The sequence below is a fragment of the Muscardinus avellanarius genome (assembly GCF_963383645.1).
Source record: "Muscardinus avellanarius genome assembly, chromosome: X".
Lineage (NCBI taxonomy): Eukaryota > Metazoa > Chordata > Mammalia > Rodentia > Gliridae > Muscardinus > Muscardinus avellanarius.
Genome location: NC_137792.1, coordinates 92,897,218 through 92,921,644, shown reverse-complemented (window position 1 = coordinate 92,921,644; position 24,427 = coordinate 92,897,218).

Sequence of the window (24,427 nt, the reverse complement as noted above, 5' to 3'; positions counted from 1 at the left end):
TTGGTTCCTAGTGACAGTTCTCTGTCAGATTGAAGAGAGTAGACTTCTTAATCTTTCCATGACAGAACGAGAGTTTTCTCTGTGGCCTCTTTGTAAACTAATCCTATTCATTATAATCCCACCTTTATTATCTAATTATCCAAAGAACCTTCATCTACAAATATCACATTGGGTATTAGCTTTCAACATGTGAATTTGAGGGGGACATAAATATTTAGTCCATGAAACAGGCAATATAGCTGGGCATGGTGGCACATGCTTATAATCCCAGCATTTGTGAGACTGAGACAGGAGTATCCTGGTTAGTGGCCAGCCTAAGCTACTTAGTGAGGCCCTTTGAAACTTAGTGAGACCCTGTTTTAAAAAATAAGGAATGAGCTGGGAGTAGTGGTGCATGCTTGTAATCCCAGCATTCAGGATGCTGAGACTGGAGGATTGTGGTTCGCGGACAACCTCAGCTACTTAGGACCTCCACAATTTTGTGAGACCCTGTTTCAAAATAAAGAATAAAAAATAGGGCAGGGGCAAACTAGGAAACACAAAGGATACCAGTGGCACTCCAGATAATGGAGGGGAAATACCAGCAAAGTTTGAATGGAAAGATAGGAGAGGAGGAAGGCTGATCTTGATTAATGAGGGTCTACATCTGAACATGTGTAAAAATATGAATAAGATATGGTTAACCTGGACAACCATTAGTGGGAGGGGGGAGGGAAAACGGGGGTGGGGGGGGAGAGGGCACCAAATATAATTTAAATGTATACTATTTATGTTCAATAAAAAATTGTTAAAAGAAAAAAAATTCATTAAAGAGGAAATGCTTAAACCAAAAAATAAATAAAAATAAAAACTATGGAAATTAAAGGGGATATAGTTATATATTTGATAAAGTAAAATATTTCTCATAAAACAAAAAAAATAGGGCAGGGGGTGTAGCTCAGAAGTTGAATGCCCCTGGGTTCCATCCCCAAACCCGCAAAAAACAAATTAAAAAAAAGAATAAAAAATAAGCCTGCAGGTGTAGATTAGAGGTAGAATGGCCTTGGGTTCCATCCCCAGTACCACACACACACACAAAAAAAAACCAATCAGGCAATGTAAACTTGTGAAATAAATTTGTTTGTAATAAGCACAAATATGTAACTTAAATTCAAGACACCTGCTTGGTGCAGTGGTATACACTTGTAATCCCAACTATTTGGGAAATGAGACAAAGATGATCACACATTGGAGGCCAACCTAGACAACTGATTGTGACCCTATTACTCAAAATGAAATTTTAGTGTTGAGTGGCCTGGATTCAATCCCCAGCAGCCTCCCCAATAACACTTCATGACACAAAATAAGAGAATGATCGAGAAGTTTGAGGAATGACAACTCCATTATTGCTTTTCTTCCAGCTTCATGGAATACTCCTTTTATTCTATTTCCTCCTCATTTTTCTTCCATCTAAACTTTGTGGTACTTTGGGCTCAGTCTCACACCTGCTCTATTCTCTATGGATCTTCATTCTCTAGGGGAGCTCATTCCAATCTCTTCCTTAAATTCTAGACTTGAATGTTGAATTGCTCAATGTCACCATTTAGATACCTAATGGTTAACTGAAACAAATCAATTATGCAATGGCCTGTCATGTTTTCCAGAATGGGTAGTGTTTATTTTTCCTGTGGTACTGGAGGTGGAACCCAGGGGCTTTTCTACCTCTAGGCTATACTCCCAGACCTATTTTGTATTTTATTTGGAAACAGGTTCTCATAAAGTTGCTAAGAGCCTCGCTAAGTATCTGAGGCTGGCTTCGAAACTGTGCGATCCTCCTGTCTCAGCCTCCCAAGCACTGGAATTACAAGTGTGTGCCACCACACCTGGCCTGTGTTTATTTTTTTAAATTGAATATAGTTTGTCGTTTTCTCTCCTTTCACATTTTTTAAGCTTGCACCAAATGAGGCTTATCTTAGCCAATGTTTTACTCTTTAATTCCAACTATAAGAACAAAAAAAAAATCCACAGATGAAAAATATTTATTTCTTGAGATTTAATAGGTTTTTACATATAGTTAGGATTATTCGTGTGAATGTTTTTCCCCCTCCTCCTTAACCTGGCACAACTATTGGGTGCTGAATTCAGTTTGAGTTGTTTATTTGGAGTAGCACCAGTGGCAAAGGATGCCATAATAAAATGCAAATCAAAACCACAAAATAATACATATCAGAATACACATACACAAAACATATACATTCGAATGATCTAAACTTAACTACAAAAGTAAAAATCAGAAAATACAATTCATTAAAATATAAAGCACCAGTATTTTCAGACTATGTTAGTCAAGGAGTTAACAGTTTGGAAAACTGTTCAGAAGTATGAATAAAATTGAATAAATTCATACTATAAGTTTCAGTAGTTCAATTATTAAGGAAGTAACAATAGAATAACAAATGTTCAGACAAAAAACTAAACTAAAATACTTGCTACTGAGCCAGACGTGGTGGCACACACTTGTAATTCCAGCATTTGGGAGGTAGAAATAGGAGGATCACGCAGGTTTGAAGCCAGATTCAGCTACTTAGTGAGGCCATTTGCAACTAAGTGAGACCCTGTTTCCAAATAAATAATGAAAACTAGGGCTGGGGGTGTCGCTCGGAATTAGAATGCCCCTGGGTTCTATCCCCAGTAGTGCAAAAATAAATAAATAAATACGCTGGGCGTGGTGGCGCACGCTTGTAATCCCCGCGCTTGGGAGGCAGAGACAGGAGGATCGCGCAGGTTCGAAGCCAGCCACGCGCGCTGGCTTAGGAGACCCTGTTTCCAAATAAAAATGTAAAAATAGGTCTGGGAGTGTAGCCCGGAGATAGAAGAGCTTCCAGGAACCCCAGTACCACCAAAAAAATAAATAAATAAATAAATAAATAAATAAATACAAATTTAAAAATAAAATACTTGCTACTGTCTAAAGAAGACAAAGACTAAAAATTACTCAACTTCTTATGACCAGTGAAATAAATAAAGTATAGAAAATATACTGTTGAAGCCGGGCGTGGTGGCGCATGCTTGTAATCCCTGAGCTTGGGAGGCTGAGACAGGAGGACCGTGCAGGTTCAAAGCCAGCCTCAGCTGGCTTAAGAGACCCTGTCTCCAAATAAATTATAAAAATAGGTATGGGAGTGTAGCCCAGAGGTAGAGGGCCCCTGGGTTCCATCCCCAGTACCACCCCCCAAAAAAAAGAAAATATACTGTTGTAATATTATATAATGATAAATAAATAATAATTTATATGAATCTTACAAATATTAAACAAAGAAACCAAACAAAATAATTTGTATAATTTCATTAATAAAGAACAAAAACAGCATAACATGGTGGTACATGCCTGTGATCCCAGTACTTGAGATGCTGAGTGATAGATAATAAGGAAGCCACAAATAAAAACTTGTAAAATTGAAAGTAAATTGGCAAGGCAATTTACTTCTATAGAAGAATGTGCAACTGATATAGAATCTGGTTAACAAGCACATTGAGAAGGTAGTCTCAGCTTTTATCCTTAACGCGACCCTGCCCTTTGCCCTGCTTGGTGAGTGCTTGAGTTCACAATTTTGTGCGATTAGCTATTTTCTAAGACAGATAGTAAGTTTGAAACAAAGTTTAACATTCTGGAAGATTTTTGGTCAACTAAAAGTTATATGAGCTAAGATGGATCACCAAAATTAAAATGGCTGACATTTTGAAATATTCAGGTCAACTAAGTCATACAAGCTAAGATGGCTGACACTAAGGAAGTTTCAGGGAGTGAAGCAATTCAGACACTTTTACAATTATAAAATGAAAGCCCAAGTTACAGTTATGAGATAGAGATAAGTACACTTTTATGTAAATTTCTACTTAGATAGAAATGATGTTTTATATTTCTTATATAAGACAGGAGAATCACAGGTTCTAGGCCAGCCTCAGGAGTTTAAAGGAGCCCTCAGCAACTTAGTAAGACCCTGTTTCAAAATTAAAGAATAAAATAAAATAAGAAGGGCTTTGGTATAGCTCAGAGTTAGAATGCTTCTGGGTTTTATTCCCAAAACTATATAAAAAGAAAAGAGCAAAATCAGGTAGAATTGACATATGCTAGATATCAAAATGGTACTCAGTCTTTGGGAATGAGAACACAGGCCTGGAAGCTGTTTTTATACTGCTGGTTACTCTCTATTTTTTTATCTCAGTGTTGGTTACAAAGACATATTTATGAAAATTTACTGACTACTTATAATATGTGCACTTTTCTTGATGGTTATTTTATGTAATAAAAAAAGTTTTAAATTGTGTGTCTCTGGCCTTGATGAACTTCAGATATTAGAATTTAATCAATACCTGAGCTTAGTTATCTACTAGATATAACAAATTGAACATAATCACAAGAGATTATTGAATTCTGTTTTACCCTCCTTCAATTCCATTCTCTCAAAATATTTTTCATTTTAGTAAATAAGAAATTAGTTATAAGTAAATTAGTTATTAGATGACACCAATTTGCTTAAATAAGAAAACTAGGAACAGTCTCGATTACTTTCCTTCATTCACAGATAAATCCACATTCAATCCTTCAACAAATGATCTTGGATTTATTGCAAAAAACATATCCTAATTATGACCACTTTTTCCTTTTTCCAGTGTAAAAAATCTTACTACAGAATATCATCTTCTTCACCTGAACTTTGCTGTAGCACTGTAAATCATTTTCCTTCCTTTATTGCATTTTTCAACTAGTAATTCACATCATATCTTTCTCCTGCTTAATACCTAATAAAAGTATTTTAGATTACCAGAATTACTAGTTTATAAGTGAAATGTCTCCTTTTTGGAATTCCAGCTAATAAATGTGGAAGCAACCAAGAACTATACAATCACTATTGTGTAATACTTAATGAGATCATTGATTTGGGTAACACAGTCATTTGATTAATGAACAGGAGCACTGAGTGAAAGATTTATGGGGAACTTTACAATCAGGCTGCCACCACATGAATCCATCAATCAATCATTAAAAATAACACCCAGGTTCCAGGAACATAGCAACTGAGGGAAGTGGCACATCTCAGCCCTGCTGACACTCAATCTCTATCACTGTGAAAACGGCATCTTGACAACAGAAAAAAACCTGCACAAAATTGAACAGAGAAACGAAGATGGAAAGGAAAGTGGCAGAAACAGGGCTAAAAGGGAAAGAAAAGTACCCTGCCTGTTCCTAATGGATGGAAGGGGGAAGAGGGAAATTCCCTAATGTACATGATGTACATTCACAAATATATCAAATTCAATCACTAAGCCAAACGTGAGGAGAGGGGGGAGGGAATAGAATGTGGGAACTGGTGAAGGGCTAAATGAGTGATGTGTGCATGTATGCCTCTACCATCTTATACTCCATCAAGATGTATGACTACAATGTACCAATAAAAAAACTTAAAAAATTAACACCCAGTAATTGCCTTCTCAAAATGACACACTCAGTACAGCCTATAAAGTGCTTTTGTTGAAGAGTTGAAGCTGAATCTGATTAACAACTGTCTTCCATTTAGATGTGGAAGTTAAAGGAACAAGTGAAATATTACTACAAGGAAATAAATTCACTATGTCAGGGCTTTCTCCAGGAAAACTGATTTGTATTCTTTTACAATTCGATGATGGGGAAAAAAGAGATTATTGTTTCAGAGAGAAAAAGAAACAATATCATATATTTCTGTGGAGGTTGTTCAGATCCTGTTTTGAATAAAGCAAAGCCAATAGGGCACTTTTGGCATAATTGCATAAATGGGAATATTTAATTTTAGCTTAGATATTTGATGGCACCAAAGACTTATATGCTAGAAGCAATAACAGTATTATGATGATGTAAGCAAACATACATTCTTTCCAGAATTGCCTTCTGAATTATGTATATAAAATCAAAAGAACGTGAAGTCTTAGATTTGCTTTAAATACTTAAGGCAAGGGAAAAAGTTGATAGATGAAGCAAATAGGAAAAATATATTTTTTAGGACAAAATATCAATAATTATTGAATTTGTGTAATGGCTCTGTGGGGCTTATTATATCTTCTTCTCTATTGCATTTGTTTGGAATTTTTATTAAAAGCAAATAAATCCCAGTGGTTTCCTATATCACTTATCATAAAATTTAAATGCCTTATTATGTAAACCTTACATGTTCTGCTGTGTTGACCTTTTTTGCTCTTGAACACATTCAGCTGTTTTGTCCCCAAATATTTGAATTTGTTCTATCCTGTACTTGGAGTGTTCATTCACCAAATAGTTTCCTGGTTAACCTTTTCTCATAATTGGGAGTCAACTCAGATATAATCTTCTTGGGGAGTTTTCTCCCAACCATGTAAATACTCCATATTCATGGTCCACTACAATAGCAATGAAAAAGACCTGGTGATTGTTCAGCAAATATTTACTATATACCCTTTCTCTGATAGAGGAGAATATTTCCTCTCTTCATTGATTTTGAGCTTGGCCAAATGCATCATTTGGGTCAATTTGATCTAGATATAAGCAGATGCAAACAAGCAGACTTAAAATGCGTTTGTACGTTCTTGTTCTTCCTGATAGAGTCATAGAGATTTCTCTAGTTAGCTGCTGCCCTTCATTATTGTTACTATTACTAGTAGCTCTAAAGCACTACATAGATATTTGTTATAATTATCAAAATTTAGCAATAGTGCCTGTAAAACAATAGGTGATCAGTAACATTTTATTGGGTATATGAATATAAATCAGGTCATTACTGATTTTCAAATCTGCAGCTTCCAAATCTGCAGCTCAGAGGCAAAATGCCCCTGGGTTCCATCCCCAATACTGCAAATAAAGAGATTTGGGGAAAAATGCTTGGTTTATAATCCTTTTGCTAGTTCTCTAATTTTTTCAATATTTCAAAAGCTTGCATTATAAACTTTATTTGCTTTCTAAAAAGGTTCACAAGTTATTGCTATAGAGAAATGAAGTCGCTTTCAGTCACCCATATTTCTGATCCTGTTAGAAAATGGTCAGAGGAGAAAATATAAATATGAAATATATATAATATATGATACATAGAATCTCCTATAAGTCTTTTATATTTTTATCTTAATGGACAGTTTTTGATAAAACAAAATACCATGTCTTTTTTTTACAATTTAGACAGCTTTCACATATTTTTGAATTAATTTTTACTTTGTGGTATTAAGATGTTATGTTGAGAAGTCATAGGCCCCAAGCTCTCCTAATGCTACTGTTATTTCTGATTCCTTGGAGAGCCATAGTCAGTAATCAGGTAGTTTATACCCCACGAGAGTAAAGAATGGACATTTTCCTACACTTCCCATGAATCTCTGTGGATATTTTAGAAAATATACCCTGGGACAGGAGGAGGAAAAGATAGATAGTGACTCATTATTGCTCTGCTTTAATTTTTATTAAATCTTACAAATTAAGTTGTGTGTGGTGGCACAAGTTTGTAATCCCAGCATTAGGTAGATTGAAACAGGAGGATTGCAGTTCTCAGACTTAGTGAGCCCTTTGAAACTCAGTAAGACCTTGTTTCAAAATAAAGAATAAAAAATAGGGCTGGGGGTGTAGGTTGGAGGTAGAATGCCTCTGGGTTCCATCACTAGTACTGCAAAAAATAATTTTTTAAAATCAATCTTACAAGCCGGGTGTGGTGGAGTATGCTCGTAATCCTAGCATTCAGGAGGCAGAGTTCGGAGAATTGTGATACATGGACAGCCTCAGCTACTTAGTGAGGCCCTTCGCAACTCAGTAAGACCCTGTTTCAAAAATAAAAAGACTAAAAACTAGGACTGGGGTGCATCTCAGAGGTAGAATGCCCCTGGATTCCATCCCCCAATACTGTAAATAAATAAATAGATAAATCTTACAAATTATATCTGGGGATATAGTTCAGTGGTAGAACATTTGCCCTTCACACACAAGAGTCTGGATTTGCTTCCCAGTAACAAAAACCAAACAGATAAAACACAAAAACTTCACAAATTATGGTTGACTGTAAAGGACAAGATTCATACACTAAATGTGCTACAATCACAGTATCAGCTGATGTGTTGTATATATATAGTTCTGTTTATTGAAAATGTGATCCTTAACAATCATGCTTTACTTGAAATTCGGATTGCTATAACCTACCTAATTCAGTCAGTCACAAGTAATTTTTTTTCCTAGCATTATAAACTCAGTTGAAAATCTTTTTCCAAATAATACATACAAATGTCCAGCAGATATATAAAATAATTCAATATCACTCATCAATAATCATGTGTCACTAATGCAAATCAAAACTGTAATATGATGCTACCTCTCATTTGTCAACATAACTATGATATAAAAATGTTAGTAAGAATGTGGAGAAATTGGAAACTTTGCATATTGTTCATGAGAATGTCAACTAGTGTAGCTACTACAGAAAATAATTCCTAAGAAGAAATGAAGTCAGTGTGTTGAAGACATATTTTCACTCTCGTGTTTATTACAGCACTATTTATATTATCCAAAGGGGGGTAGAAAAAAACTAAAAGTCCATCAACAGATTAATGGATAAAGAAAATATAGCATATGCACACAATGGTACACTACTGAGCCTTAACAAAAGGAGAAAATACTACAATGTGTGACAACATTGATGGATCTTAAAAACAGTCTATGAGCCAGGCTTGGTGGCACACAGTTGTAATTCCAGCATTCATGAGGCTGAGACAGGAGGATCACAGTTCGTGGACAGCCTCAGCTACTTAGTGAGGCCCTCCGCGACTCAGTGAAACCCTGTTTCAAAAATAAAGAATAAAAAATAGGGCAGGGGGTGTAGTTCAGAGGTCGAATGCCCCTGGGTTCCATCCTCAGACCCTCAAAAGAAAAAACAGTTTATGAATTAAACAAGTCACAGAAAGATAAATAGTACATGATTATACTAATATGAGATACCTAAAATAGTCAAATTCCCAGAATAAAAAAAGTGGATTGGTGGTTACCAGTATATGGAGAGAGGCAAAAATGTGGAATTAATAAACAATGGGAATATTCAGTCACGAGAGATGAATCAGCTATTGAGGGGCAGCTGTACAATACTGTGCTTATAGTTAACAACAATGTACTGTACACTTAAAACTTTAAGGTAGAGATAATGGTGAGTATTCTTATCACAATAAAATTAAAAAACAAAATACCATATAGGAGAAGTCCTTAAATTTTCTTTCTTTAATCTGATTGTTATTTTGTTTGCCTGCTTCTCCTACCATTTGATCTTTATTCTGCCATCTACTTTTACTTAAATCACAACTCTGAAATCTAGTGCACTTTCCAATCTAATATCCTTTATTCATTCAACAGATATTGTTTGAGTGCCTGCCATGTACACAGCACTGTGCTATCTATTGTATTTAAGATCATACATGAGTTTTGGTCTTCTCTTACTTGATCTTTTTCAATGTAATGTCATGGCTAACATTTTGACATTTTCTAGTCCTGTAATCCATGTTGTTCTTCGTTTCACTACTGGAAGTTTCCTTGATATGGTTTCCACCTTGCTATTTATATAGTATATCACAAAAATACATATCAAATGTATGTGTGAGGAAGCACAGCATATTTTAGAATGACATACAGAAGATACAGGTATCTAGGTATCTTCCATGGCCTCTACCTCTAGGCTCAGCTGTGGACCCGATCCCACAACTCGTTCTTGGTGTTTTTACTTTGGAAGATGAGCCTTAAGTTAGAATCCAAGCTTTTTTGTGTTTTGAAAAGCTTAGTCATAGGGGAGGGCTGGAAGAAGGATGATGGTACTTTCTAGGTTGCCAAAAATTCTGCTCTTTGCAATTTAATGTCCCTTATTGAAAAAACACACAATACTCATGATACAAGAATTACATCCCTGACTCTGTCAATAACTACTTATCCACATGCATTAATCAAATTTTTATTACCAATAGCACAATAACAAAACCGGACAAGATTTAATGGAAAGAGACTTTGAGAGATCCAACATTCAGGGCCTACACCTGGTGGTAGCCTTCATGCTGGTAGAGTCATGAGACAGAGAGCATGCATATGTGTATATCCTGTGGTGTCTCTCCATTTTCTTTTTTCTTTCTTTTTTTTTTTTTGGTGGTACTGGGGTTCCTGGAAGCCCTTATACCTCCGGGCTACACTCCCAGACCTATTTTTACATTTTTATTTGGAAACAGGGTCTCCTAAGCCAGCGCGCGCTGCTGGCTTCCAACCTGCGCGATCCTCCTGTCTCTGCCTCCCAAGCGTGGGGATTACAAGCGTGCGCCACCACGCCCGGCATCTCCATTTTCTTATAAATACAGCAGTATTCAATCCTGGGGACCCACTCTTATGACTTTATCTAATCCTAATCATTTTCCAGAAGCCTAATCTTTAAGTATGATCATTGGATTAAGTGTCCAGCCTCTTAACACCTAACAGTGGGGATTAAATTTCAACATAAGAACCTTTGGAGGCCACACTCAAACCATAGCATTATTCTTTGGCTCTCTCTTCTGTTTAAGAAGAGATGATTTCTAATATGTCTGGCAACTTTGATGTTCTCTGTGTCCAAGAGTATATTGGGAGCCCTAGAAAGAAACCAGTTTTATATAGATTTACATTGCATTTACAATAAGAGGTAAAAGGCACTTAAAATGGAGGCCCATGACTGAAGACATGGAACATAGTAAGAAGGCAGAATTTATCATTGTTTTTTGTAGTTATTTTAATAAATAATATTCTACTTCTAGTGCATGCATAACTCTTTTAAAAATGCTCAATAATCAAGCCCAAATGTCCTGGGGTAATTAGGGAGCACTCCTCCTACTGCAAAGTCATAAAATATGACTATTAGGAGGGTTAATTATTACCAAAGTAATTGAAAAATGGAATATCCTGATCATCCTTAGCAAATTGTGTTATTTTCCTCTTTAAGAAAATAGTGAATAAGAGCTTTTATTATAGATAAAAGATAATGCATATTGAATTTTCAAGCCATTCCAAAGGCTTTCATTAAAGGAGTTATATAAGCTCAGAAATGACAGGAAAAAACTTGGCCACAAAGAAATGGAGAATCTGAATGCTCTAATTACTTAAAATACTCAGCTATAATGAAGCAGAACTGATTTAAAGTTTGAATGACTAGACAGCGTGGTAGCTAGGACTGTCTCCTTCACAAAGCATAGGCAAGCCTTCTGTGCCAGTAGAAAGATCTTTTCTTGGCCCCTTTCCTCAACAAAACATCTGAGGACTAGAAGCACATTAGTGTTCTCAAAATGTGAGAGCCCTATATTGACATTCAGTTCACACTGAAAAAATACATTTTGTATATGATTTTTGAGGTATCAAAATGGCATATAGCAAGGAAGAGTTAACTTATCCAAATGATTCTTTAAGTCTCAAGTCCTGTCTTCTCTGTAATGAAGCCTTTTCTGATTAATTTGACCTTTCCTTTTTTGATATTTAATATATATGTATATATTATGCAAATAGGATCATATTAGTTCCTTTTAGTATCACAAATTTTAACACTTTTGCATTTTCATATTGCTTCTCAGTGTTTCTCAGCTACTTTTTAAATACCTCAATAACTAGATTCTCTTTTCCTACTTCCTGTGACTCCCCCAAGCATTTAGCATATTTCTGGGCACATAGAGGGAACTTGATTAGGTGATTGATTAATCAAGGTGGTTTTATACAAAATAATTCAGGGTGACACGAACTATGTGAAAATCTGAGAAAACAAATGTGACACTTGGATGCCTTCAAGGATGTGCTATTAGGATGTCTCATTAATGGGGAAACTATTTAATCCATCATCTTCTCATTACTGACCAGCAGTCACACGACATCAACATTAGTGCTGCATAAGATCTTATTTTAGAAACATGGCAGTGTCAGCAACGTGATAAAATTATAAAAATGTGATCAAACTTGAGGAAGCTGCTTTATTTTGTTTGTCATGACAGGCTCTATTCATTTAAATTTTTACAAAATTTTAAATTTATAGATAACCTTAGGCTGAATATGATGTCCTTTGGGCCATTTTAATCATTTCCATGCAAATATAACAAAACTAAATACTTGCAGTGATTAACTTACATATTCTGATAGGTTCTGTACTGGTTCATTTTATGTGTTAACCCAAACTAATAAAGGCTCTTAGGGTGTACTTGACCTTGGGTTATGTTTTTTTTTTTTTGGTACAGGAAATTGAATCTAGGGAGCATTCTACCTCCACACTACAACCCCGGTCCTTTTAATGTTATTTATTTATTTATTTATTTATTTATTTATTTATTTAGTGGTACTGGGGATGGAACCCAGGGGACTTCTACATCTGGGCTATACTCTCAGACCTATTTTATATTTTATTTGGAATTAGGGTCTCTTAAACCAGCTGAGGCTGGCTTGGAACCTGCATGATCCTCCTGTCTCAGCCTCCCAAGCACGGGGATTATAAGCGTGCGCCACCACACCTGGCTTCCCAGGTCCTTTATATTTTGAAACAGGGTCTTGTTAAATTGCTGAGGCTGCCCTTGAACCTGTGATTCTCCTGTCTCATCTTCCCAAGTACTAGGTTACATATATGCATCACTGTGCCTGGCTGTACTTGACCTTGTTAAAAAAGAACCACCCTGTCTCATTCCTACTTTGCTTCACAATTGTCACATCAGAAGTAGGTAACCCCTTCCATAGCCTAATTTGACCAGAATTTCATATGTCAGCTCGCAAACCTCAGTTCTTCCTTGATTTTCTGGGCATAATTTAGTACTACTGCATGTTTAGCAGTCACATCATTAACTGCATTGAAGAGCCGGCATGGAGTCTGACACAAGGCTTTACTGCCTGGAAGAACAAGAATCTCTTTTCACAAAGGCATTACATGGGTTAGCAGTGATCCTGGCCCGATGATGCCTTTACTTTTATTTTTGGTCTGGTTTTAGCTTTGATTACTGTGCAAGACTCAAAACCTCCTCTCCCCTTTCCAGCTGGCTCCTTTGTATGCTCTATATTTGTTTCACATATTATCTTACGTAGCCTCCAATCCCACCTTTCTGTCTTGGAGCATCTCCCCTGTGGATAAAAGAAGATGACTCTGTTTTGTTTATGGAAATATTTAATGGGTCTAGAACAGTTGTTGGCATACATTAGGTACTCAATAATTATTAAGGGAATGGATGAATAAACATGTAGAATACACCTGGATTAGAATTTTAACATGGTTAGCCAGGCGTGGTGGCACACGCTTGTAATCCCCGCACTTGGGAGGCTGAGACAGGAGGATCGCACGGGTTCGAAACCAGTCTCAGCTACTGAGGGAGGCTTTTCAGCAACTTAGTGAGACCCTGTTTCCAAATAAAATGCAAAAAAAGTTCTGGGAGTATAGCCCAGAGGTAGAAAGCCTCTGGGTTCCACCCCTAGTACCACCAAAAAAAAATAATAATAATAATTTTAACATGGTTTATTTACTTTAAAACTTAATGTTGCATCAGGATCCCCAGTGACTTATCCTTCAGCTGCCACCTTCATGAGCATCCATATTTTGTCATCATGCTTTCTGAAGAATACTGATAGGAACTTTTCATAACAATCTTTTGCAACTTTATAGTAATTTCATTCTCCTATAAAGCCTCTGTCTCTTCTTTTGTGCTGTTCCATTTACTCTTCAGAAGAAGACTCGAAATAATCTCTTTCAGGAAGTATTCAAGTACTACAGACAGCCGTCTGTATGAGCTGGGTCTGTATCTGCAGATTTGACAAATTGTGTATCAAAAATATTTAGAAAAATATGACTGCACTGAATAGGTCCAGACTTTTTGTTCTTTTAGGTTATTATTTCTTAAGCAAGACAATGCTTCAATTATTTGTATGAAATTTACATTTTATTAAGTATTATAAGTAATCTAGAGATGACTTAAAGTATATGGGAGGATGTGCACAGGCTATATGCAAATACTGTGCCTTTTCACATAAAGGAATTTTATAAAGGGACATTTATGAGGGATCTAGAACCGATTCCTCATGTATATCAAGAGAGAGGAATTATTGTATTTGTCTCATTGAGCAATCAATATTTGTTTTTGTCATTGGAAAAGGGGCGGAGGTGCTTCTACACCCTCCTACGCTTTCTTTTACCTAAAAATTGGCATCTTCTAAATTGTCTTTCCCTTCCTCCCTTTACCCCTCTCTCCCTTTCTTCATTTTTTCTTTGTTGCAGTACTGGGGATTAAATGCCCTACTACTGATCTATATTCTTAGCTCTTTAAAAAATTTTATTTTGAGACGGAATCTTTTTGTTGTTGCTGATGAACTGCCCCAGTTAACATCAGACTTGAGATCCTTCTGCCTCTGCCTCTAGTTTAGCTGGTATTATAGGCACGAGCCACTCAACTGCCACATTCCTGTCATTCTTGATTTTCTTCTTTTTTAAATTTAAAACCTGGGCCTCAGGAGTTCTAGACTTTCTTAACTGAAACTTTGGATAGTTTTATTTGCATACAGATCTCTGTATCCTTAACTCAGGTAATTTTATTAGTAACTACTAACAAATGGCTTGAAAATATTAGCTAATTTTAAGTATAGAGACATTATGTCCCTAACAAAAGAACTTGAAAAAAAATAAACAGAAGTGCTTTGCCTTCCAATTTATGCAAAGAAAGAAAGCTAAAAGAAACATGCTGAAGCTGAGCGTGGTGACGCACACTTATAATCCCAGCATTTGGGAGGCAGAGACCGGAGGATCTTCCATTAGTTTGTGGACAGCCTCAGCTACTTATTGAGGACCTTTTTCAACTCAGTGAGACCCTGTTTTAAAATAAAGAAATATGCTGGCAATGCTTAGGATATGATAAAGGACGTGAAGAATATTTATTGTAAGGGGTTATCCATGTATGTTGAAGAATAGAATACATGTTGTTTGGTAGAGCAGTAAATGTAATTCTGGTGAATTTTCAGTGCAAATTATATAAACTGAGAGCAGAGTAGAAAAATAATTTCACGTTCAAAAGAGAATACTTCAAGTCCTTGATTGGCAATTTATAATATTAAAATTATATATTATTCTTTAATAGGTCACCTTCCTTTAGTTTAAAAGCTTGTACTTTGCAATGTATTTGTTATCACAAGTGCCTGACAGCCCTACTGTTTCAATTGGATGCTGCAAGAATAAAATTAAGATAATATTCATGAAATCTTCTGAGAGTCTTACTGCAGAGATTTTAGATAAATGTTTTATTATAATTAGAAGTTATAGCAATATATTAATTTTCTATAAAACTTATTTTTAATTGTGAAAACCTGAAAGTTATTTGATTTCTTCTATAATTTTAATACTTAGGTTTAACAAGGAAAATACAGAAAAAATTTTTAATGTTTGCCTTATTTTATTTTTTAGTGTTGTGTGTTAGACAATAAACTTACATTTTATTTATTTATTTATTTATTTATTTATTTATTTATTTATTTATTGGTGGTACTGGGGTTCCTGGAAGCCCTTCTACCTCCGGGCTACACTCCCAGACCTATTTTTACATTTTTATTTGAAAACAGGATCTCTTAAGCCAGCGAGGCTGGCTTCGAACCTGCGTGATACTCCTGTCCCCGCCTCCCAAGCGTGGGGATTACAAGCGTGTGCCAACATGCCCGACTAAACTTACATTTTAAACTATCAAATAATAATTTTGGGGGGGGTCTAGAGGTGGAAACGAGGGGCCTTTGACCTCCGAGCTATACCCCCTGCCCTATTATTTTTTTCTTTATTTTGATCCTCCGGTCTCAGCCTCCCAAATGCTGGGATTATAAGCGTGCGCCAACACATCCGGCTCAAATAAAACTTTTTAACTTACATTTAAGATTTGAAAAGAAACAACAAAAAGTTCGAGAGATTTGGACTGCCTTGAGAACAGCAACAAAAAAGGTTAATGTATTCATTTATTTCTTCCACCACTTTTTTCATTGCATTCAAATATTACCCTTATTTTTTTTCACACAAAAATACCAAAAATAATATCTGATGATCTGCTTAAAAAGTTAAAATCATTTGAATAACTTTTGTTTTCTTTTAATATTTACTTAAGATATAACTTTGGGGAGGGCTAGTAGAGATTGAACACAGGGGCATTCTACTTCCAAGCTACACTCCAGGCTTTTTTATTTTTTTATTGCCAAACAAGTTCTCACTAAGATACTGAGGATCTCACTAAGCTGCTGAGGGTGGTTGGCTTTAAACCTGTGATCCTCTGGTTTAAGCCTTCCAAGTACTGGTTTTACAGGCCCGCACCACCGTACCTGGCCAAGACATAACTTTTCGTAGTTGCAAAATGTTTTATTCTAATAGTACACTTTTTCTATACAACCAGTCCTCTATTATTGAGAACTTATCTTAAAATACATATTTTTATCTTCAACATGTTTATAAAGCAAAATCTTTTTCCTTTTAGTGTATAGTTTCATGGTTTTTTATATTAAAATAGCTTTATTGTTAATGTCACATAAGAAATTTCAGCATGTCACACTACCTTAAAAACACAACTAATGTATTTTAGTAGAAAAGCCCTTCCCCCATCCCACTACCCCCAATACTCTCATGAATTAAGAATCTAAGAGAAGTAACCATAAAACAAAGTTTTGCAGAATCGTTTATCCAGAGTGCTTACATGATAATTAGGTTAATATTGCCTTCTTACAAAATTTTCTTTCTATTAAAAATTTCATTCATAGAGTCATATAACCACAACCACAATCAGGGTACAGAAATGTTACAATCCTTCACCTCAAAATCTTCACTTTATTATGCCTTTGTAGTTACTACATTACCTCATCTATTTCCCTTGACAACTGATACTTTTTTCTATCACTGTATTTTTTTTTCTTTTCAAGAATGTTAAACGTGCGCAATAAAACTATGTGCAAGCCTGTGGCATTGTTTCTCATTCAGCATAATGTCCATGAGATTCATGTATTCAAGTTATGTATACCATTCATTTTTTTAATACTCAGTCATATTCCATGATATTCCAAACCACAATCTGGTTATGAATTCACCCATAGGAAGGCATCTGACTTGTTTTCAGTTTAGAACTAGCATAAAAATTACAACTCTGAATATTCACATTCAAAATTTTTGTAGACATATATTTTTTATTTCTCTTGGGTATCTGCCCAAGAGGAAACTTGGTAGTTTATACAGTAACTATGTTTAAACTTTGGAGCCACTAGCTAAATTATTTTCTAAAGCAGCTGAATCATTTTTATCTTCACACAAGCAATATATTATGAAGGTCTTAATTTCTCTACATCTTTGCCAATATTTTGGGGGGGCAATCATTTTTTTATTGATGCACTATAGTCTCACATCATAATATGGATCATGTTGACAATGGCATATAATCACAACTTGGTGTCTCTCTTTTACCATCTTAGTGGATACAAAGTTATACCTCATTGTGGTACTTAGTTGTATTTCTCTAGGGATTAGTGATATATCCATTTCCATGTGTTTATTATTCTATTGGCATATCTTCTTTAGAGGAATGTTATATCCTTTGTTCATTTTTAATGTGAGTTATTAGTTGGGTATCATGATGGATGATTGTAATTCCAGTACTTGGGAGACTGAGACAAAAGAATCACAGGTTTGAGGACAGCCTCAGCAACTTAATGAAACCCTCAGCAACTTAGTGAGACCCTGCTTCAAAATAAAAAATGAAATAAGAGCTGGGTATGGTGGCTCATGCTTGTAATCCCAGTACTTGGGAGGCAGTCAGGATTCAGGTTTGCAGCCAGCCTCAGTTACTTAGTGAGGCCCTTCACAGTTTAGTGAGACTATTTCAAAATAAAGAATAAAAAAGTAGGGCTGCAGGTGTAGCTCAGTAGAGTGGCCCTGAGTTCCATCCTCAGTACCACACAAATAAATAATATATAATAAATAAATAAATATAAAATAGTTCTAGAGTGCAACTCAAAGTTAGAACACTCCTAGGTTCAATTCCTAGTACCACCAAAAACATGTCTTTCTATATTCTGTATATTCACTAAATATATGATTTTTAAACATATAATCAGTGTTCTTATTTCTGAGGGTATAGACATATTGGTTATTAGAGATAAAGGAATGAAAAAGAAAAATATAGCTCCTACTTTCTAGATGCAGTAGAACTTGAGTCTTTTTTTTTGACAGAGATCAAAGGAATCAACAGGTATAAGCCTGAGAAAATTTAGAGGCTAGCTATCCATTTAACAGTGATGGTCAGTACAGAAAAGAGGAAGTTTTATGTAAGACAAATTGTAAGCATGTTTTTCATTTTATTGGGTTTAAGACTTGTCTTCCAAGGCCATTTATCAATGGCTAGTGTCTGGAACATTGTAACAAATATTTTGCACAAGGATCATACTTGGGTTAAATTGTATAATATTTACTGGAATTTTCTAGGTCATTAGTTACTAAGCTGGGTATAAGGATTAGGGCCCCATTGGATAAATTATATTACCAGTTTCTTAAAAACATACTTTTAAGGTCCTATATTATATTTACTTAAATAGAAATTTTGAGAGATACTTGAGAATATACATATTAAATCCATTTTTAGAGATTTAGATGCATGACTAGATTTAGGATTGACTCTAGATAATGAAATAGATACCATAGAGGTGAGAGAAGTCTCCTCCATGCAAGTAAACTTGTTGTGCAGCATGTTCCTCTAAATAAAGGAAGGTGTGTGTGTGTGTGTGTGTGTGTGTGTGTGTGTGTGTGTAACTGGTGATTGAACACGGGGGCATTCTACCTCTAAGCTATACCTCCAGCATCATTTTATTTACTTTTTTTTTTTTTGGTGGTGCTGGGAATGGAACCCAGAGGCCCTCTACCTCTGGGCTACACTCCCAGGCCTATTTTATATTTTATTTGGAAACAGGGTCTCTTAAGCCAGCTGAGGCTGGCTTTAAACCTGCACAATCCTCCTGTCTTAGCCTCCCAAGCGCAGGGATTACAAGTGTGCACCACCACACCTGGCTTATTTACTATTTTTGAAATGGGGTCTCGCTAGGTTTCTGAGAGTCAGACTAAGTTTGTGAGGCTGTTCTCAAACCAGCAATCCTCCTATCTCAGCCTCCTAAGTACTGGGATTATAGATATCCACCATCACACTCAAGCTGGAAGGCTATTTCACTGACTAGCTATGATTACATGTTTATTATTTCTGATGAAGAAATCAGAGAATATATATAAAAATATGTCAACTTACTGACTTAGTGAATGAAAAACATAGAGGTACAGCTTATACGAATCATTTACACCTCCCATGTATAACTGATGCTTATGTCATACACAGTTGTGTTAATGTGACCTTTTGACAAACTCTTATTAATACGAACAGATACATATGATGGTTTTTATCATGTGCTTTAGTTGTTGGAGAAAGAATATTGTGTTTGCTTCTCTCAACACTTCTCTTCAATGATAATTCAGATTTAACAGTAGAAATGAAAGCTTGGGTCTCCTTGAAAGGATAGTTATGTTTTGTTGTTGCTTTTTTTTTTTTTGAGAATTGAATCCATGGACTTGAGCATGCTAGGTGAGTACTCTGCCACTGAGCTATCTCCCCACCTTTAAAAAAATTTTAAAATGGGGATCCTTCAATTTTCTGATAATATAAGTTTCTGGAAACTGTTGTACAACTGATCACATCCAATAGTTGCTTTCCCTCTTGGTATTTTCAATTTCCTGATTTGTGATAATCAGTTTGTAAGTTATGTCAGGAATTTAATTACTAATAAAACAATAACACACTAGAAGCTTTTAAACTGTTCTTATGACAGATTCAAGATTTATGTAATCATTCTTTCTGTCTCATTTGCTATATTTGTTAGAATATAACTTTAAAATATTTTTATTGGGCCAGGCGTGGTGGTGCATGCTTGTAATCCCTGCGTTTGGGAGGCTGAGACAGGAGGATCACTCAGGTTCGAATCCAGCCTCAGCTATTTAGTGAGGCTCTCAGCAACTTAGTGAGACCCTGTTTCCAAATAAAATAGAAAATAGGTCTGGGAGTATAGCCCGGAGGTAGAAAGCCTCTGGGTTCTACCCCCAGTACCACACAAAAGATTTTATTAGTGCTTTATCATCTCTTTTTATTGGTGTTTTATAGTATCATAATAGGTTAAATTTAAAAATGGCATACCACAAGAACATCCAATGCAGTGGCTTCCAGAAGTAATAAATTTCTCATAGAGCAACAAATCTAGGTACTTGTGGTCCAGACTGACTGGTGACTTCACTTCAGATGGACATTCAGAGATTCCAAAGTTTCTTTAATCTTATTACTCTACTATCCTCTAGAGCAGGAGTTGGAAACTGATAGTCTGTGAATCAAATCTGACTCCCAAGCTGTTTTTGGTAAATAAGGAATTTATGTGTTTAATTGTTAAAAGATTTTTTTTTTACCTTTAAGCAGGACATGGTGGCACATGCCTATTATCTCAGTATGTGGGAGGCTAAGACAGGAGGATCTCAGGTTCAAGGCCAGCCTCAGCAACTTAGAGACACTTAGCATATCACCAAGATCCTCTTTCAAAACAAAAAATAAATAAAATAGGGGTAGGGGTATAGCTCAGAGGTAGAATGCCCTTGGGTTCAATTCCCTGTCTCCACCCCCTCTCACATGTCATTTTAATTGACTTTTTAATTGACACATAATGGTACATTTATGGGATACAACATAGCACTTCAATACATGTATACAATATGGAATTATGATATCAGAGTAATTGGCACATCTATCCCCTCAAACATTCATCATTTCTTTGTCTTGGGAACATTAATATTCTCTCTACTATCTCTTTTGAAATCTTCAATTAATTGTTTCCACCATAGTTATTATACTCTGCTAGAAAATATTAGAAGTTATTCCTCCTATTTAACTGCAGCCCTGGACCCATTAACTATCCCTTTTTCATCTCCCACTAAATAAAATTGTATTGGAGCATAGCCACCCTCATTTGCATAGGTACTATTTGTGGCTGATTTTGTGCTAAAATAACAGAGTTCGGTTTTTACAATAAACACCCTTTATGGATCAAGAAACTTAAAATAGTTACTATTTATTCCTTTAAAGAAAATGCTTATCCACTTCTACCCAAGAGAATTGTACTTGTTAGCATAGTCAAAACTGAGTCTCAGATACCTCATATTCAATAGATGATCAATCTGATAGATTCTTAACTGATTTTAAGGGAAATAAGATCCAGGATTTGTTTTATATTGGAGATCACACAGAAATTACAAATATCACAATCACTCATATTTTATTAGTAGACAAGACTTTGCCAATTAGCCTCAGCTAGCTGCAAAGGAGATTTGGAAATGTAGTATCAAGCTATTCTCATTTATGTTCTCTGGAAAAATGGGATAACTAATTTCACTGGACAACTAGCAGACTCCATTACATTTGTATTTCTGTAGACTGTCCTGAATTAGAAAGAAAGTCATTAAATTATAGATCCTGAATCACATTTTAAGTTGGAATATTTGCCAGTTTTGAGCTTGATCTATAGAGTGATTTGCAATTGAAAATAACAGAGTTGAAAAAAGTTGGTATGCATGTTATGTGTATATAGTTATACTCAATCTTGTCTGGTGTTGTGTTGAATCTGCATACTTGTGGAGGATGGAGAGGTCAAAAGAACCGAAGAATGAGCAAAAATACCCAAGTACAAGGTGGGTAATATGAAGAGAAGGATAAAGGATAAAGGACTAGAAAATGGATCTAGGAACCACAAAGACAAAATTTTGATTCTGGATCCACCAATTATTCACTGTGACAAAGTATGTTTTAGTTTCCTCATCTGGAAAAAATAGGGCTGCAGGTGTAGCTCATCTGGAACATGGGGAAAATAATAGTGTCTATTTGCATGGTTGTTTTGATGATTGTATTAGGTATTGCAAATATAACTGTGTTCAATAGGGGGGTTGGGAACAAGTTAGAATTTCTTAAAAGTGTAAATTGCTATCATTAGTAGCTTTCACTTATAAAAGCAAAAAGGCAAAGCTGTGGAAAAAGAAAATGCAATTATTAAGCACATATTTGGTGTCAGAATCTGTGACAGGCAATTTCTGTATGTTATTCCCTTGAAGGTATACATGAATGTAGCATTTTTGAATTGTTATCAGTCATTTATGCCTCTGTGTGCATGTGCATAAATATCAGAAAATATTTTAATGCTCCAGCCATGATGGCTCATGCCTATAAGCTTAGTACTTGGGGAGGGGACTGAGACAGGAGAATCAACCTCAGCAACTGAGTGAGACCTTGTTTCAAAAATATAAAGTCAAATAGGGCTCCAGATATAGCTCAGAGGTAGAATGCTCCAGGGATCAATCCTCAGTATGCCTGTGTGTGCACATACACACACACACACACACACACACACACACACACACACACAGAAAAAGAAAATATTTTAATGGGACATATGTGCAAACTATAAAGCACAGAATCAAAGAATGAAGGAAGGGAAGGACATAGATAACATTGGCCAAAGGCCATAACTGGCCTATGACATTATGAAAGAACTTAGAAAATCTGACATATACAATTACGATATTAAAAACAAAGTAAAATTTATATTAAAGTCAAATTTTACAAATAGGAGCAAGCATTTCTTAAATTAGAAAACACTGGAAATTAGTGTGTTTTTCTTGTTGTGCTTTTTCAATTTGAAGTATTGATTTTTCAGATTGATTGGGTTGTGCTTATTAATATTATCAAAATAAGGAACTTCATTTTGTTATGATTTAAATTCTCTTCTGCAATTATTATGATGTATTATTGTAGTTCATCAAATTTTTGGCATTAAGCATATTGATTTTTCACATTCTACTTAGATCATCTTTAAAAAGTTGTATGCTAGCCGGGTGTGGTGGCGCACGCTTATAATCCTAGCACTTACGATGCTGAGACAGAAGGATCACTCAGGTTCTAAGCCAGCCTCGGCTACTTAGTGAGGCTATCAGAAACATAGTGACACCCTGTTTCCAAATAAAATATAAAATAGGTCTGGGAGTGTAGCCCAGGGGTAGAAAGCCACAAAAAGGTGTATGCTAATAAAACCTTAATTGATTTTTACTTTTGAAATCTTAACTATTAGCTATCTGATTGCATGCTCAGAAAAGGAAGCCTGCCTTCTTTTTATTTTAGAACTTAATAAAGTATGACTAGAGAAAGTAATTTTTCCCTAGAAAGAGCCAAATACTTGGAAGAAAACAGAGACATATTTAAAATACTTTTACTTTCTTTTAGTTTCTTGAAAGAAAAGTAACACTGTAATATTGTGTGAACATTTTCTGATAGTTAATAAAATGTATTAAATAAATCATGTATCATTTACAAATTTGACTTCTCCAAAGCATATTCATGTTAACCCAAGTACTCAGCGTGGATAGTGAGTGATAATTACTTATGTCTATAAAATTTTATATTTGCTATAAAATTTACTTGAAGAAGATGAACACTGAATAAATATTGTTGATAACCAGCCAGGTGTGGTGGTGCATGATTGTAATCCCAGTACTTGGGAGGCAGAGGCAGGAGGATCTGGGTTCTAGGCCAGCCTCAACTACTTAGTGAGGCCCTCTGCAACTTAGTGAGACCCTGTTTCAAAATAAAGAATAAAATAGGGCTGGGGGTGTAGCTCAGAGGTAGAATGCCCTGGGTTCCATTCTCAGTACAGCAAAAAAAAAAAATGGCCCTTTGGGATAATCTCTGATTCTGGTATTCGTGTGTGTGTGTGTGTGTGTGTGTGTGTGTGTGTGTGTGTAGTGCTGGTGATTGGGGATTGAATCCAGGAGTATTCTGTCTCTGAGCTATAAACTCAGCCCTTTTTATTTTTTATTTTGAAACAGGGTCTCACTAAGTTGCTGAGAGTCTTGCTAAATTGCTGAGGCTGGCTTTGAACTTGTGATCTTCCTGTCTCAACCTCTCAAGTACTGAAAAAGAAGTAGATTACAGATGTGAAACACCACATTCAGATCACACACTTCTGTGATCTTCCTCCATGTTAGATAAGGGATAGATTTTATAATAAATAGTATATGTAAGAAGTAATGTTCCTGGCCTGGTGGCACATGATTGTAATCCTAGCATTAGGGAGGCAGAGACTGGAGGATTGCGTTTCGCAGACAACCTAAGCTACTTAGTAAGGCACTTCACAACTCAGTAAGACCCTATTTCAAAAATAAAAGGACTAAAAATTAGGGCTGGGGATGTAGCTCAGAGGTACAATGCCCCTGTGTTCCAACCCCAGTACTACAATAAAAAAGAAGTAATGTTATGTCACTTCACAGATTGTTATGTAAGACTGTTATATCTTCAGTGATTTGTCTCTCTTTCTAAGATTAAATGTTGTTTCATG